Source organism: Mobula hypostoma, chromosome 1 (assembly GCF_963921235.1).
Source record: "Mobula hypostoma chromosome 1, sMobHyp1.1, whole genome shotgun sequence".
Lineage (NCBI taxonomy): Eukaryota > Metazoa > Chordata > Chondrichthyes > Myliobatiformes > Myliobatidae > Mobula > Mobula hypostoma.
The window spans coordinates 47,339,468-47,354,875 of NC_086097.1; the positions used below are offsets into that span (position 1 = coordinate 47,339,468).

Consider the following 15,408-nt stretch of genomic DNA (forward strand, 5'->3'; position numbering starts at 1 on the left):
CTGTACAAGGAACAGTAAATGAAGATCTGAAAACGAAGTAAATATAAAAAATGCTTTTGTAGCACATCAACGCATTTTAAAAATGTATTGATGTGCTACAAAAGCATTTTTTTCTATTTTTAAATTTTTGACCAAAGGCAAACAAATATTTTATTCTTTGACTGGGTTTTCATTGAGGCTCCTAGTTCTCTTTGTTTTCATTTTGTATGGATCACTAATTTACATCTGTTGTATATATTCTGGGTTTAGTCACCAGTTGATTCAAACTGATAGCTGTGACCTTGTTTCTTTCCAGCTACATACAACCAAAAAGTACTTTTTAAATTTATAGTTTACACAGATTGCGAGTGACAGGGTTGCTTAGTGTTAACGGGTGAGAACTCTTATGACAAAGGATTTCTGTAGGGTGGAAACAATCAGGGCTCATTAGCAATTTTATTTCAGATTTTTAAACAGATGGTCGCCTTAACTAACATACAACTGTCTATTTGAATTATGCCCAATGAAGGTTTAGTTAAATTCCTTTTATTCTTCAATACTTTAGACTTAACTCCTTATAAATTGATGAATAATCCTCGTTTTCACACTTTTCCTCCAGTAAACTAAAATAGTAGGATTATCTCATTAGGCTTAGTTAAAACTCAATCTTTGGACATGTACAATTTTTAGCAAATTTCTTGAGAAACAGGGATGGCAATTTTACTTCTATACCGTATGCTTTTGCAATTAATTAGAATATATTTCGAGTAGCTATCAATTAAGTTAAATGAAATGGAAAAACAATCCTTCAGTAGATTTGGAAAGAATGGGGAAATATTTTACACTCTCATGTGTGTGTAAAGTGGCAAAATTGCCAATTCAGGGAATATGTGAAACCTGTTACTCTACTGCCACATTCTTTTATTGTAAGAAATAATGGGCTCTATGCTTAGGAAAAAATGATATCAAGAACAATTGTAATCATTTTGACAGAGAACTTCCTTGCCCAGGATAACAAGTATTATAAGGAACACACACAAAATGCTGGAGGAACTCAGCAGGCCAGGCATCATCTAATGAAAAAAGTACAGTCAACATTTCAGGCCAAAATCCTTTGGCAGTCCTGTTAATTTTTTCCATAGATACTGCCTGGTCTGCTGAGTTCCGCCAGCATTTTGTGTATGTTGCTTGGGATTTCCAACATCCGTATATTTTCTCTTGTCAATATTATAAGGAGATATTTATACATTTGTATACAGTTTAGTTACATGTTCCTCAACTGAGCACATGCTAAAAGCATGCTGGGATAATTTGTTTCTCTTGCCCAAGTGCTTACTGCTGGTGCCCCAGTATATCACAATGCATTCTACATAATAGTTGCTGAAAGATAGCTTCTTTTGCAACATTAATATTATGGCACAATTAATTATTAGTACCACACAGGAAAGAAAACAAATGACAAAATTCTACCAAATATTGCAGTGTAATCCTCAGTAACTTAAAGATTTAGCTTATGGAAAGAAAATAGTTTGTATTTGTATAGCATCTCAAAAAATATCAAAATGTCCTTAAATATTTTATGGCCAATTAAGATACTGCTAAGGTACAGGTGATCACCATGTTCCAGCTAGACTAAAATTCCCCTTTCTAGAATTTACAAATTATTGCCCAAAATCTGAGATGAGAAATAAAATTAGTTCTCATGGAATTTATGTTTTTAAATAAGTAAACAATTATTATTTTCAACTTGTGTTTCTTGACACAGCTTCATGTTACAGAAACTCATGATACAAACAAAATCTTGGAACACAGTAACACACACAAAATGCTGGAGGAACTCGGCAGGTCAGGCAGCGTCTATGGAAATGAGTAAACTGTCGACATTTTGGGCTGAGACTCTTCTTCAGGAAGACAGTTCTTCCACGATGCAGAGTTCACCTGTATAGAATTCGCCATGTTTTATAGTATTGTTTAAAGGATAAACATGAACAATAATCCCCCTCCTTTTTACAAGCAGTGCTTTGGGGTCTGAGAGTCAGTGAGTCCGCTAGGGAAGTCTGGGCCCAGTGTCTGCAAAGCCTCGAGACTGCTGGAAGCTTAAGACAGTCTGTCCTGGGGTTAGAGGATTGTATACGTGCATGTGTTTCGGAGGGAAGCAGGAAAGGGGCTATTTTTGCTGTTGCTGCTTTGTCACTAGCTATGTTCTGTTTGGTTGTTTTCTGTGCTGTTCTGCTGAGTGTGGTGGGCATGCTACGTTGGTGCTGAAATGTATGTCGACACTTGCGAGCTGCCCCTAGCAAACCCTCGGGTGTGTTGGTTGTTAACACAAACGGCGCATTTCACTGTTTGTTCCAGTGTACACGTGACAAATAAATCTGAATCTGATTGATGAGATTGTTGCATTCTTATCTGCAGAGTGGAACCACTGACAGGACAGCACTGTCTTAGCCAGATCATTAGATAAGGACAACCCTATAAACTGATGCAGCCATTAGGGAATGTTAGTGAACATCCCATCTTTAGGTATCTACCTGTAATGATTGCTGATTGTACTGCACCTTCCCTATGTCCATCCAGCAGGTAGCAGTAAACTGGAGTGACCAAACTTGCAAAGTGTTTCTCCCATTCAAGAATTCAGTTAGAATGAATGACTAGTTCCACCGCTCTTTGATCTGGGTAGAGCCTGTTACACTTTAGCACAGGGGTAAAATCAGTCTGCATATGACCTAGAGTTACAAGTTGTGTTTGCACCTGTTAATGAACACCATCGCTGCTGTAAATGAGCCACTTAAATGTTTATTTGACACATCGCACTCCTCAATTTCAAACTATATTTTCCTGCAGATATAAATGTCAGGAACCTATTAGTAAAATCTCATGGTTTTCATTCATATTCCCAAACTGATGAATATTTAAGCAGATTGTGGGCAGGTTGGTTGTAGAAGGATGAGTTTGCATTGCAATCTCGGATATCCTGCTTCCAGTGACATGGCTGGTGAATTACTTCACACCATTCACTGCGGGTCCTCTATGGAGCAGCTCCTGCGACGTGACTGCTTTGTTACAGGAGCAGCTGCAATGCTGTGAGTGAAAATCCCTGCTCGTATAATGGCAATGCAGGCATTGCAGTAAAGCACTAAATTTAACAATCGAGCTCCAATGTGAGCATTGCTGCTGAGGTCTCCAATATTTTCATTTGTTTTTAGGGTCTGGGAATTTCTGGCAAGGTCACAGACCCTTCGAGGGATCTGGCTGGGAAATTACTACACTGTCGGCCTTCTGCTGACAGTACTTCCACACTACTGCTGAGTGGGGTTCACAGGTTGTAAACCCAGCTTATAGTGAAGGAATGGAGATGTATTTTTGGTGTGATTTGGTGGAGAGCTTGCAGTGATAGTGTCCTATTCACCTTGAAGCTTTTGTGCTATTTGCTGATTGAAGTTATGGGTTTGAAAGGTCCTGTTTGCAATACTAAGTAAACAACTGCAGTCATTTTATAGATGATAAACTCAGCAGCCAGCGGTGGGGGAAGTGAACGCTGCTGCAGGGAACTATTAAGCCCACTCAATGCATTTAAAGAAGGCTTTTAAATGTCAATTATAAACTCCAGTTTCAAAACATAGTAACATCAATAGCTGAGAAAGAAGCAAATATGTTTTGTGCTTAGGGACCAGCTGAGAAGAAATTCCAATGCACTTAAGTTTCCCTATTACACAGACATTCCTCCTCATGGGAAGGTATGACAGTTTAGGTTTTACAGTGATGCGCTGCAGGAAGAAATAAATCTGCAGTAGTCTGAGTAAAGGGTAGATACAGCATTGCTATTGATTGCAGTTAACAAGGATTCCTTAACTCTCTCTCTTGGGTTGTTACTAGCATTTCATTCACAATCTTAAAATAACTAGATTATATTTTGCATTGTGTAATTTCAATGAGAATTACTTATAGCTACTCAATATAGAAATAGCAAAAGTTACAACAAAGTGCAAAGAAAATATATAATTAAACTAATTAACCAGTAATCCTTCAATCTTCTTGATGTCATTTACTCCATATTATACAAGATTTTATAGTTCTTGCATCTCACTACATTTTAGAAGCACATGAATCTTTTATCATTTCTAACATAAAACTTAAAAAAGAATTAATGTTTTTTTTTATCCCCCAAATTTCTCTACAAATAAGTTGTAGGGTAACCTTCTGGGTGTGACTTCACTGGAGCTTGTGATATCTTTATAGCCATGTGGACAAATTTAAAGTCGTACTGTATTCCTTTCTATCTGGATGTTGACGGGATGAGGGAGGAGAGGTAGTAAAATTCAGGTTATGGTGAATCAGTAGACAATAAAATTGAAAATCAGACTCAGAAATAAGTGGTTGCTCATCCATTGCTGTCAGATTAGTACATACATGCTTTGTGAAGTATCAGTCTAATTTTGGAACAGCAAAATCCACTAATTGCAGAGAAGACTTCTTGCACTTGTAATTTAAATGTTGTTCAAGTACAAAGTCTGTAATTCACTGACTTTTAATTTACTCCATATATGTTTTCAGTTTTTCAATGGAAGTGAGGTAAAGTAGTAATTTTATTTTGTAATGAAAAGCTTTATTTAAGGTATCTTTTAGCTGATACAAAATCCTATGTAGATTTTTTTAAGCGTTCTTCTTGAGCAAGGCTGGATTTATTATTGATTCCTAATAATTTAAAGGTCAATGATACTTTTTTTTATGACTATAGCATGGTAGGGAACTTTAGAGGACATTAGGGGTCAACCACACACCACAGAAGTGGAGCCATTTGTAAGACAGACCTCATTAGTAAAAGCTCGGTTCTCTCCCTCGAGACAAAGTAGTGAATCAGATGAGGTAGCAACATGAATGACACCTCCTCCATCTTTGTAATACTGTCTAAAAATGATAATAAAATATTATCAATAATACAATGAGAGCTAAAGTATTGTATACTACTAGATTTTGAGTTACGGATTTCTTTTGGAAATATAAATTTTAAACAGCTAAATACAAATTATATCTGTGAGATTATTGCATGTGTATACTGAAGCTGAGCAAATATGACACTATGTGTGATATGTCTATGAATATTTGTCAACTTTGTTCATTTGAAAATTCAATTTCACTTTTGGGGATTTAAAAATGTAAGCATAAAATTGTGGGTTTTAATGCAAGATAAATCTTCCACTTTAAAAAAAACTTTATTCTCAGTTTATTCAAGGCCAACTTCAATTTGTTAAATGTAATAAAATAAAAAATGCAGATCAGCTTTAATCTTTAAAGTAGTAAAGCAGTGAAAGTCAGCTTCTGCAGAATAACCTCTATTGAATTTTCCATGTTGCTATGGCGATGCATAGCACAGGTTTCACCAATAGCAATGACAGATAAGTGGTGGAATGGTGATGTCATGCCAACATTTGAATGACACTGTGCCCTCTATCACGGACAATGGATTGCAGCACACACATTTTTAATGATTGCCTTGCCTTTCCTATAGGCAAAATGTCAACTACAAAGTGACCCAACATCCATCTTGAAGCTTGGTGGATTATTTGAAACTGAAGAATAGAACTATCAATCAGAAAAAGTAACATTTACAATATATTAGAATTGGAAAAATACAACATAGGTCCTTTCTCATCAACTAATCCTCAGGAGAATTCTTACTTAATATTCTAACCTTTTCCCTCTAAGGAGGGAAGCTAAGACTAGGAAAAGCTGGTTATAAAAGTTTCCTTAGCCTGAGAGCACTAACACATTACCAAGTTTCTTTTCTAAAATAAACACCACTATCTAAGACTCTCTGCATCACAACCAGCACTTGCTGACACAGCAGCTAAATTGACCTGCAGATTCTTTTTCTGAAACTTGGCACATAATTATATAAGCCCCCTCTGATGACTTTTATACTGTTTAATATTTATTAATAAGATAGATTAATGTTCAAAGATTATCTTAAAAATCCTCTATGCACAGAAATAATCGATTATTTGGTATTTATTTTTTTTAAAGTCTTTCCTCCTTGCCAATCCCTCCACCTAAACTCCCACCTATACAATCTTCAAGACTAAACAGGTTTGGAGATGAGATGAAACTCATGCCCTTATTGACCCAAAGATTAAAATGTGGCTTAGATTTCAAGTTCTTTTTGCAAGGTACTGATTTAGTTAGCACAAACAAGCTATTGGCAGTGTAACAATAAACAATCTAAATAAGGGTTTCGAGTCAGCAGGATGTTGTTTGGGTGAAGGCTGTCAAGTAAGGTTTAAATTAGAGCGTACAGCCTTTTTGGTAATTTGAGAAAACTTAGTCAGAGGTTGGTGCTTGGTCTACAGAAAAAGAAATTATTTGCAGAGACCCTTTGCTCTGGTTCTTTCAACAATTTTGTAAAGTGCATCTCTAAAAGTCAGTTGAAATAATTGGATATGTGCATACAAAGATATCCTAAATTGTTGGAAGGCTCCTCATTAATGTTTACTGCAGTCCTTTGTGTTTTCAGTCATGGTTCCCACAACGTTCAGTTACACAGCTCCAGGCACAATATAATGACTTTTTGTTTTCCACAAGTTACCCGCAATTGCAAAGATTTCAAGGGGGCATTGATTGCCTTGTCGCTTCACTAAATGGAGACTAGGCAAAGTGGGACATAAGCCACATGTGATGGTTACCATGGAGATTCCGCCCATTAAGGCTCGTGAGAAGAATAGCTATAGAAAGCTGTGCCGTACATTAGAGACCAAATAAATTGAAGTTTTGCTGGTGTTGCTGCGAGACCATAAGTATGTGCGCAGATAAAGGATTATAAATGATGTCCCTGTCATGTAGAAAATGGGCATTTCTCAGCACAAAAGATTCCAGGATAAATTTCAGAAACTTTGATCTTAGCAACAATTCTTGAATTAGAATAATAGATTTTGTTAGTGGGATTGGATGGTTTGCCATGCACAATGCTTTACCCCTTTAATTTTGTATATGAAATCTAGCACTGCGATGATAAATAACGTCTGAAATAAATGGATCATTTGTTAGTGTTATTGTGGAGTATTTAATATTTCAGTGGAACTTGAATAATATTGTAAATGTATTGTTTGATTAAGCATTCTTTGTTAATTCTTTGCATAATTCAGTATAAGTTATATGCAAGAAGTACATGAATAGCATCCGTTATCACGCCACCATATCATACAAGAGCGCCTCATGAAAGAAAAAAAGAAAAAAAATTAAGTAGGCAAGTATCCCAGCTCCTGTGTTTTTCTTTGAATTAGTTTCTAGAGTTACAAAATATAACAGTGGTGACGAGGGTGGGATGAAGGTAGAGAAGAAATTTTAAATAAAGGACAGTCTAAGAGTACTTGGGGTAAGCTATACAAGGTCATTGATTCATCGGATGTTATAATTCAAGTGTTGGATGCCATAGATCGAACGGGAATACATTCTGCCCATATACATGTCAATGTTTTTAGATGAAAGCCAGGATTTCATTTTTCACTTTATTACAAATTAGATGGTTTCACATTTTAAGAATAATAATGGAACAACACATTATCTAAACAAACATTCAAAATGCTATCCTTAATAAATATACAAGTAGAAACCTAATTCAACAATTTTTAAAACATCTTACAAGCAATTCCAAACTCTACTTGGCCTATCATAGGACACTACTATTGATAAATATGAAAGTTTTCTCCCTTCCTTTGTTTCAGCATTTCATTGAACTTCCATCTTATTTTTCTCACTTCTTGTCAGCCTTGCTCTTCCAAACTTTTGTTTGTGTCTCTCCTATGTCATTTTTGTCAAGATTTCCCTTCTGTCTCAATTCCTTTCCTTTCTCTTGATTCCCTTTTCTATAAGATTGCTTCTGAAGTTGTTTCATCTGATGAGTTTCTCTTTTGACTTTTTTCCTATTCTTAATGTTTCACTTTCTTCTTTCTTGCATGTGTTTTTCTTCTATCCCCATTCCTTTCTTCTTCTATTGTTTCCTCATTTATCTCTCACACTCTCTCTCTCCCCCTTTTTCTCTCTACATTCATGTCTACCATGTCCATGCTCTCTCCTCCCTCCTCCTTCCTCCCCTTTTTTTACTCACCAACTCTTTCATTCCCATCTCCTTCTATTCTTTTCTTCCTACTGCTATTATCTCTTAATTTTCTCTTATTTTGCTGTCACCAGCTTTGTCCCTCTTTACTCTACGCCATTCCCACCACCAACTCTGTATATTCCATCCTCTGTTTTGGATCTCCCTTTTCTCCATTTTACTTGTACCTTTTTGCCTTCCTGCTCCTAAAATAGAAAAAAAAACATATTGGAACAGATGAACCAAAACTAACCCACTTTATTTGGACTGGGGCTCTGATTTAAGGTCTACATCAGAGATCCTGAAGTCCTTAATGAGAAGAACACTGTTAACTGAAGAGCCATGTAGCACGACTCCAAGAATTATTCATCGTTAACCTCAATTTCAATGAAGTGCCAGTGAAAGCCAAGGGTAAAAATGGATGATGTCACTGTCATGCAAGGATGACGGACTATGTTTAAACAAATTCAATGTTTGGAAAAATGAATCAGAATCACATTTATTATTACTGTCTTGCATGACATGAAATTTGTTGTTTTGCATTCTCATCCCTGAACTATAATGCCATCTTGTTGGTACGTTTGCAGATGTCAGTACAATTCAATGAAACCATGCAATAACATTGGAGGTGTTTGTTTTAAGATGAGCTTTGAAAGAAAGTTATAGATGAAGTCTAGCTGTTTCTTCCCAGTGAGGGCTTGCTGGCAGCTGACCCACCATGGATTGCTGTAGTATGCATCATTACACTGACTTACCCACTCAACAGTGGGATTAGTTAGGAACATTGCCTTCTCAATAATTTTTGGCAAGGATTAACATACAGCACAGGAGACTAAGGAGAGAAAGAAAACTTCTGAAATAAAAGCATATCTGTTTTGTTCTAATTAGCAACCCACCCACAAAATCATAACTTAAAAGCCAAATATTCTCTCAGTTATGCTGGTAGGACACTAATTACGGGGTGCGATAAGATCACAGAGAGGCTTCAGGAGATAGGATAAGTGAGTGGGTGAAATATTGCACAAGGGAAATAATGTGGTTATCCACTTTGTTGGGAGCAACAGAAGAGCAGAATATGTTTCAAAGCCTGGGAGACTGGAGAATGTTAGTGTTCAGTGGGTCTTGGAGACCCTTATATGCAAATAGCTGAAAGCTAACATTTAAAAAACATAGAATTAGAGGTTTGCCTTCAAGAAAACTGGAGTTTAGTAGCTTACAATTCTTGCTATGGTCATATAGGGCTTAGAGGATGTTACATCTGAAGTCCTGCTTACTGAAGTAGGAATATAATGAAGAATTGGAATTCCTGCCTTTGTGGGAATTACTTAGAGCTGCTGGACCTGCTTTGTTAAAAGTTTGTAGGAAGGAGTGGAGATCTGTGCAATGCATAAACTCAAGGTTTGTGTGTCAGATGTTGGCAGCACCAGAACCAAGGGTCAAAGTTTAAGAAGCTGAGTTTGGCCATGCTGGCAGATATGAGAAGTTGCTTTAAAATCTTTGTAAAATTGAATTCACTCGCCATGAGAATCATGAGTGTTCAGTCATTGATTATATTCAAAGCAAAGATCAATAGTTTTTTAAGTACTAAGGGCATTCATAGATTTGACCAAAATACAGGAAAATGAAGTTGAAAATGATCATGTTGTTTTTGAATAGTACTGAAAGCTTGAAATGGTAAATCATCTGTTGTTGACTCTCTTTCCAAGGTTGCTAAACCTGGTACTGCTTTTCATCAAAATCTCTTTTTGTTGGAAATTTGCTTCCATTTTAAGATCCTTATATTATGTGAGTAAATTTATTTCAAACAAGCTTTGAATACTTGGTAATGAAGTTTTTACTATTTTTTTCTGGAAGTACTTTGCACATTTGAGGAAAATATGATTTTTACAAGGTATTCTCAATATAAATTTCAAGAAAAGATTAAATCTTAGTTTAGTAATGTCTTTTTATTTGGACCATAATTTGACATATATATGTACAGTACATCAAACTAGTTTTTTTAACATTTTGGATTATATAGAAACTTAAGCATTTGTTCCGCTGACCTACTAAGAAAAAAAAGAATTAAGTTTTTATGAGAGAACAGTACTTACCATAATATTTGTTCTAATCACTCACATTTTATGAAAATGTTGATTTAAATACACAGAAAGCAGCTGCTCTGCTCACTGACTTTGAGAATTTCCAGTATTAATACCTAGTGCTCATGTGGATTTTCTATTTAATCAGAGGACTATTTAACTTCCTTGTAGATGTGTTCATTTTATACCAATAATTAATTTGCAGGGGATAATCTAAAAAAACCAATAATTCTCTGTATGAGTCTCACTGCCAATTGTAAGTTATTTGTCTTTGATGTGATGATCACTTTTCTCACTCTTTAAAGACTGAATAATAATCAGCAAAAATGTATAAAAACAGTTTGGGGATCATGCCTAAGTACTAATGTTTTGTTGAAAGGGAAAGACAGCTTTGTCTGTGCTGTACTCAGTAATTCACCAAGGACCTTTCAACAACACTTCCTTCCCGTGGCCCCCACTTCTCAGGAGGACAAATGCAGTGTCAATACAGGACCACCATTTTTTTTAAAGTTCCTATTACAAATTCTGCTACCTTTAAAATATGAACATGTATTATTGTTTCCTGATTGCTGAGTCAAAATTCTGAAATGTTCTACCTACCACCTTTGTAGGATTATTGACCTTGCAGGTATATGTTACCTGCACTTCAGCTAACTGAGGGCTTAGTTCCATGTTTCCTTTGAACTCCATAGGACTCCAGTTCTTAAGTTCCCTTTGCACTTACTTGCAATTATAGTTGGAAATGTGATTGCAAATCTAAAAACATCGAAAATAGGAGGGTACAATGAAGACAATATGGTAAAAATCCTACTCGAGGACAGTGCATTCAGTATGTTAAGCACATTTATTTAAGATGTGTAGAAAAACAAATACAAGTAATATTCTTATCCCATTTTATTTACTGAATTCTAGCACAAATTAAACAAATATAGCATACTTTGATAAGGGAGCAACATCTGTTACTGAATTTTATGCCGTGTCTCAAATAATTGGGGAAAATAAAGATTATTGCAAGTAAAAAAGAAAATGCTGTACAATACTCAGCAGTTGAGGCAATATTTTTGGAGATGAGAGAATTAACATTTCAGTGTGAAGTCCTTGCATCTGCATATGGAGTATTACAAACAAACTTCTACAATATGTTCACTTCTGAGAAATTCACTCTACTGCTTAATTATTTTTTTATTTTTCCTTTGATAGTTTCCCTTTTATTTGAATGAAATGTTCCTCATGAGAAAAGTAGCAAAGAACAGAAATCAAACCAAATCAAGTGAAGGGCACGAAGAGATATGGGGAGAAGACAGGAGATTGGGGCTGAGAAGCAAATGGATGAGCCAGGATGAAATGGCAGAGCAGACTCAATGGGCCAAATGGCCTCATTCTGCTCCTACATCTTATGAGTTTTGGATTTTGCATGGTTGATTAAGCAATAATGTTTAATAAACATACCTCTGCAAGCCTACATAATGTGAAACTTCTGTTTAATGAAACCAAAAAAGACTGACTATGAGAGTTTAAAACTTTTATTTTCAAGATTATTTCTGTTGCTTGGTTTGTAAGATAATTCACAAAAGTAAAAGTCATTTCTAAGTTCTGTTCAAATAACTTAAATCCAATAATCCTGGAATAATCATTATCTCTAATAAAAAAGAATAAAGTATTGGTTTCACTCTATCAAAATAAATTTCCTTTCTTCCACCCATTATCCTCTCCCTCATTCTACATGCCTGAACACATCTCTCTCTTTTTTAAGTCTGCAGGTGTGTCCCAGGCTGGGAACATTAATTGTTCCTCTTTTCACAGATGCTGTGTGACTTCTGAGTTCTTCAAAACTTCTTATTTCTATTTCAGATTTTCAGCATATGCTGTTTACATGATCATCAAAGTATTTACTTCCTTGCATCCATGTAAGTAGTTAATCAAAGGGCAATTGAACTGAACCTCTTAAAGTAATCTCCTAATACATTGATAAAATATTCACCAGATAATCATGAAGGGTGAATGCTGAAAAGATGCTGAATTATTAATTCATTTGACATTGTTTTCATGATGGAATTTGATCTCATATCTTTGGAATTGGATCTTGTATCTCTGGGCCGTTTGTCCTGAACTCTGTATTCTAGGCCTGTAATTTAAGCAGTCCTGGCACATTACAATACACACACAGGCTATTAGACTTGACGGGTCTCTGCCAGACTCCTCCCACACCAGCAGAACTTTCCATTCCTTTCTCCCTCATGCGGTTAACCATTTTCCGTGCTAACATATGGTTCATAAGATGGCACTCAGATTTGTACCCATAGTAATTGCCCATTGCCTCACAGTCTTCCTGGCTCGCACTTTGAGGAAGACATAATTTCAGTGATAAAAATATCACTGTATCACATATTGTTAAAATAAGACAATATTTTGATAAAATACCCTTTCACCTACAATGTATACAAGTCCTAAAATGGATAACATGAATTGTAATTATATAATTTATAAATATTTGGAAAATAATTCTTTATTTAAATATCTTCTAGCTCAAAAGTTAAAAAAAAACCTTTAAAATTTTACTGTATTAAACGTCTAAAGTCATTTGATAATTCATTTTGTATTGTTTTGTGCAAAACAAACTTTGATTATGCTTAAACAAAAATCAAATTACTCAACTTGAATTGTCATTCTTCATGCTTTGCTTGCACCCATCAAGGACTGCAGCAGTTCGAGAATGGTTTGCTTTTACTGCTGTGACCTTGTCAACATTTTCCACGTTCTCTGCACTCACAGAGTAAGATGTATTTTCAAGTGGTTAAAATGCAGAGAATGCCTATCTATTGAAGATTCAGACTGTGCCCTGTACAATGAGTGCCCTCTAGTGGCTATTGTGAACATTGTACATTCAGAGTCAAAGTTGTACAGTCAGAAATTCAAAGTACATACATATCACCATATACAACCCTGAGATTTATTTTCTTGCAGGCATACTCAATAAATCCAATAGCCATAATAGTATCAATGAAATACTGCAGCAACTGGGCTTTCAACCAGAATGCAAAAGACAATAAACTGTGTAAAAACAGAAAGAAAGAAATAATAATAATAAATCAACAATAAATATTGAGATCATGAAATAAAGAGTTCTTAAAGGTGAGTCCATAGTGTGTGGGAACAGTTCAGTGACTGGGCAAGTGAAGTTTTCCCCTCTGGTTGTTGAGGGATAATAACTGTTCCTGAACCTGGTGGTGGGAGTCCTGAGTCTCCTGTACTTTCTTCCTGATGGTAGCAGCAAGAAGAGAACATGACTCAGGTGGTGGAGGTCGCTGATGATGGATGCTGCTTTCCTGTGACAGCACTCTGTGTAGATGTGTTCACTGGTGGGGAGGGATTTCCCCATGATGGACTGGGCCAGATCCACTACATTTTGTAGGATTTTCCATTCAAGGGCATTGGTGTTTCCATACCAGCTGGTGATCCCAGTCAATACATCCTCCACCACACATCTATAGAAGTTTGTCAAAGTTTTAGATGTCATGCTGGATCTTCGCGAAGTCCTAAGGAAGTAAAGGTGCTATTGGGGCTTCCTTTGTAATTGCACCTACGATTTGATTCCTTTCACTCATCTGAAAGCATGTTCCAGGTATCAACCGCACTCCCGTATATATTTTTTTAAAACTTGCACCTCAGAACCCCTTTAAAACTTCTTCATTTCATCCAAAGCCTAAACCCTCTTGTTTTTGATGTCCCTACCATGGGAAAATTATTTTAACTATTAACCCTATATATATATATATATATATATACAGGATCTCTGGGGTAAAAAAGACCTGAATTGCAGAAATTCAACTTTATACGTGTTCTCCCATTTTTAAAGCATTTCTTCAAGCTAGTAAAAAATAATAAAATGTTTCATGGCATTCACTAATTACTTGTTACAGTATATATTCCATTAGTTTGATTATGGCTGGTGTTGGGTGATTATTAATTGAAATTAAAGAATTATGATAAGTATACATAGACATAGAGTAATATGATATGGGAAACTTTTGAAAATGGTCATTTTCATCTGAGGGAGAAACTGGCTTATGGACAGAACCCTTAGTGCAGGGACCACCTGTACTAGTACTGGCCTGATACAGTATGTAGGCTGATGCCGAAGGTGCTTTGGGCAGTTTTACAGCCTGTCTGTACACTGCAGTGCAGTTTCCGTACCATGCAGCGATGCAGCGTGTTAGGATGTTTTCAACTGCATGTCTGTAGAAGGCCGTAATTATTCATGTATATAGCCCAGTTCTTTTCAGCTTCCTCAGAAGGCAGAGGCATTGGTGAGCTTTCTTGTCCTGAGGGGAATGTCATAGCACAGGACAGGCCATTCGGCCCACAATGTTGTGCTGAAACAGCTAAAAAGCAAATCAAAAACACCCAAACATTAATCCCTCCGATGTAGACAATGTCCATATCTCTCCATCTTCCTTACATCCATGTGCCTATCCAAACACCTCTTAAAAGCCTTTAATGTATTTGCTTCTACCACCATACCAGGCAGCACATTCCAGGCACCCACCACTCTCCGAGTAAAAAAACTTACCCCTCACATCTCCCTTGAACCTACCAACCCTTCACCTTCAATGCATGTCCTCTGGTATTGGAATTTTCAAACCTGGGAAACACATATTCCCTGGTTATTCTAGGTATGCCTCCGTTAATCTTATAAATCTCTATCAGATCTTCCCTCAGTCATTCCAGAGAAAACAATCCAAGTTTATCCAGCCTCTCATGATCGCATAACCAGGCAGCATCCTGGTAAACCTCTTCTGTGCACTCTCCGAGGCCTCAACATCATTTCTGTAGTGGGACAACTTGACTATATGCAATAGAAACATAGAAACATAGAAAACTTAGAGCACAATACAGGCCCTTCAGCCCACAAAGCTGTGTCAAACATGTCCTTACCTTAGAAATTACCTAGGGTTACCCATAGCCCTCTATTTTTCTAAGCTCCATGTACCTATCCAGGAGTCTCTTAAAAGACCCTATCGTATCTGCCTCCACCGCCATTGCCGGCAGCCCATTCCACTCACTCACCACTCTCTGCGTAAAAAACTTACCCCTGACATCTCCTCTGTACCTACTTCCAAGCACCTTAACACCGTCCCTCTCGAGTTAGCCATTCCATCCCTGGGAAAAAGCCTCCGACTATCCACACAATCAATGCTTCTCATCATCTTATACACCTCTATCAGGTCACCTCTCATCCTCCGTCGCTCCAAGGAAAAA

General features: G+C 36.5%; 2 protein-coding genes across 3 annotated transcripts in view; one reads left to right on the plus strand and one right to left on the minus strand.

The window, feature by feature from the left end:
* The window catches only part of trmt61a (tRNA methyltransferase 61A), a 110,314-nt gene extending 98,267 nt beyond the window's left edge, over positions 1–12,047 (plus strand). For both annotated transcript variants that reach the window (XR_010017929.1, XM_063047847.1), the window contains one exon: positions 11,350–12,047. The gene's annotated coding sequence lies outside the window, so the exon portion shown is untranslated. The remainder of the gene's footprint in view (positions 1–11,349) is intronic.
* The window catches only part of bag5 (BCL2 associated athanogene 5), a 48,406-nt gene that overhangs the window by 7,673 nt on the left and 25,325 nt on the right, over positions 1–15,408 (minus strand). The gene's annotated exons all lie outside the window — the stretch shown is intronic.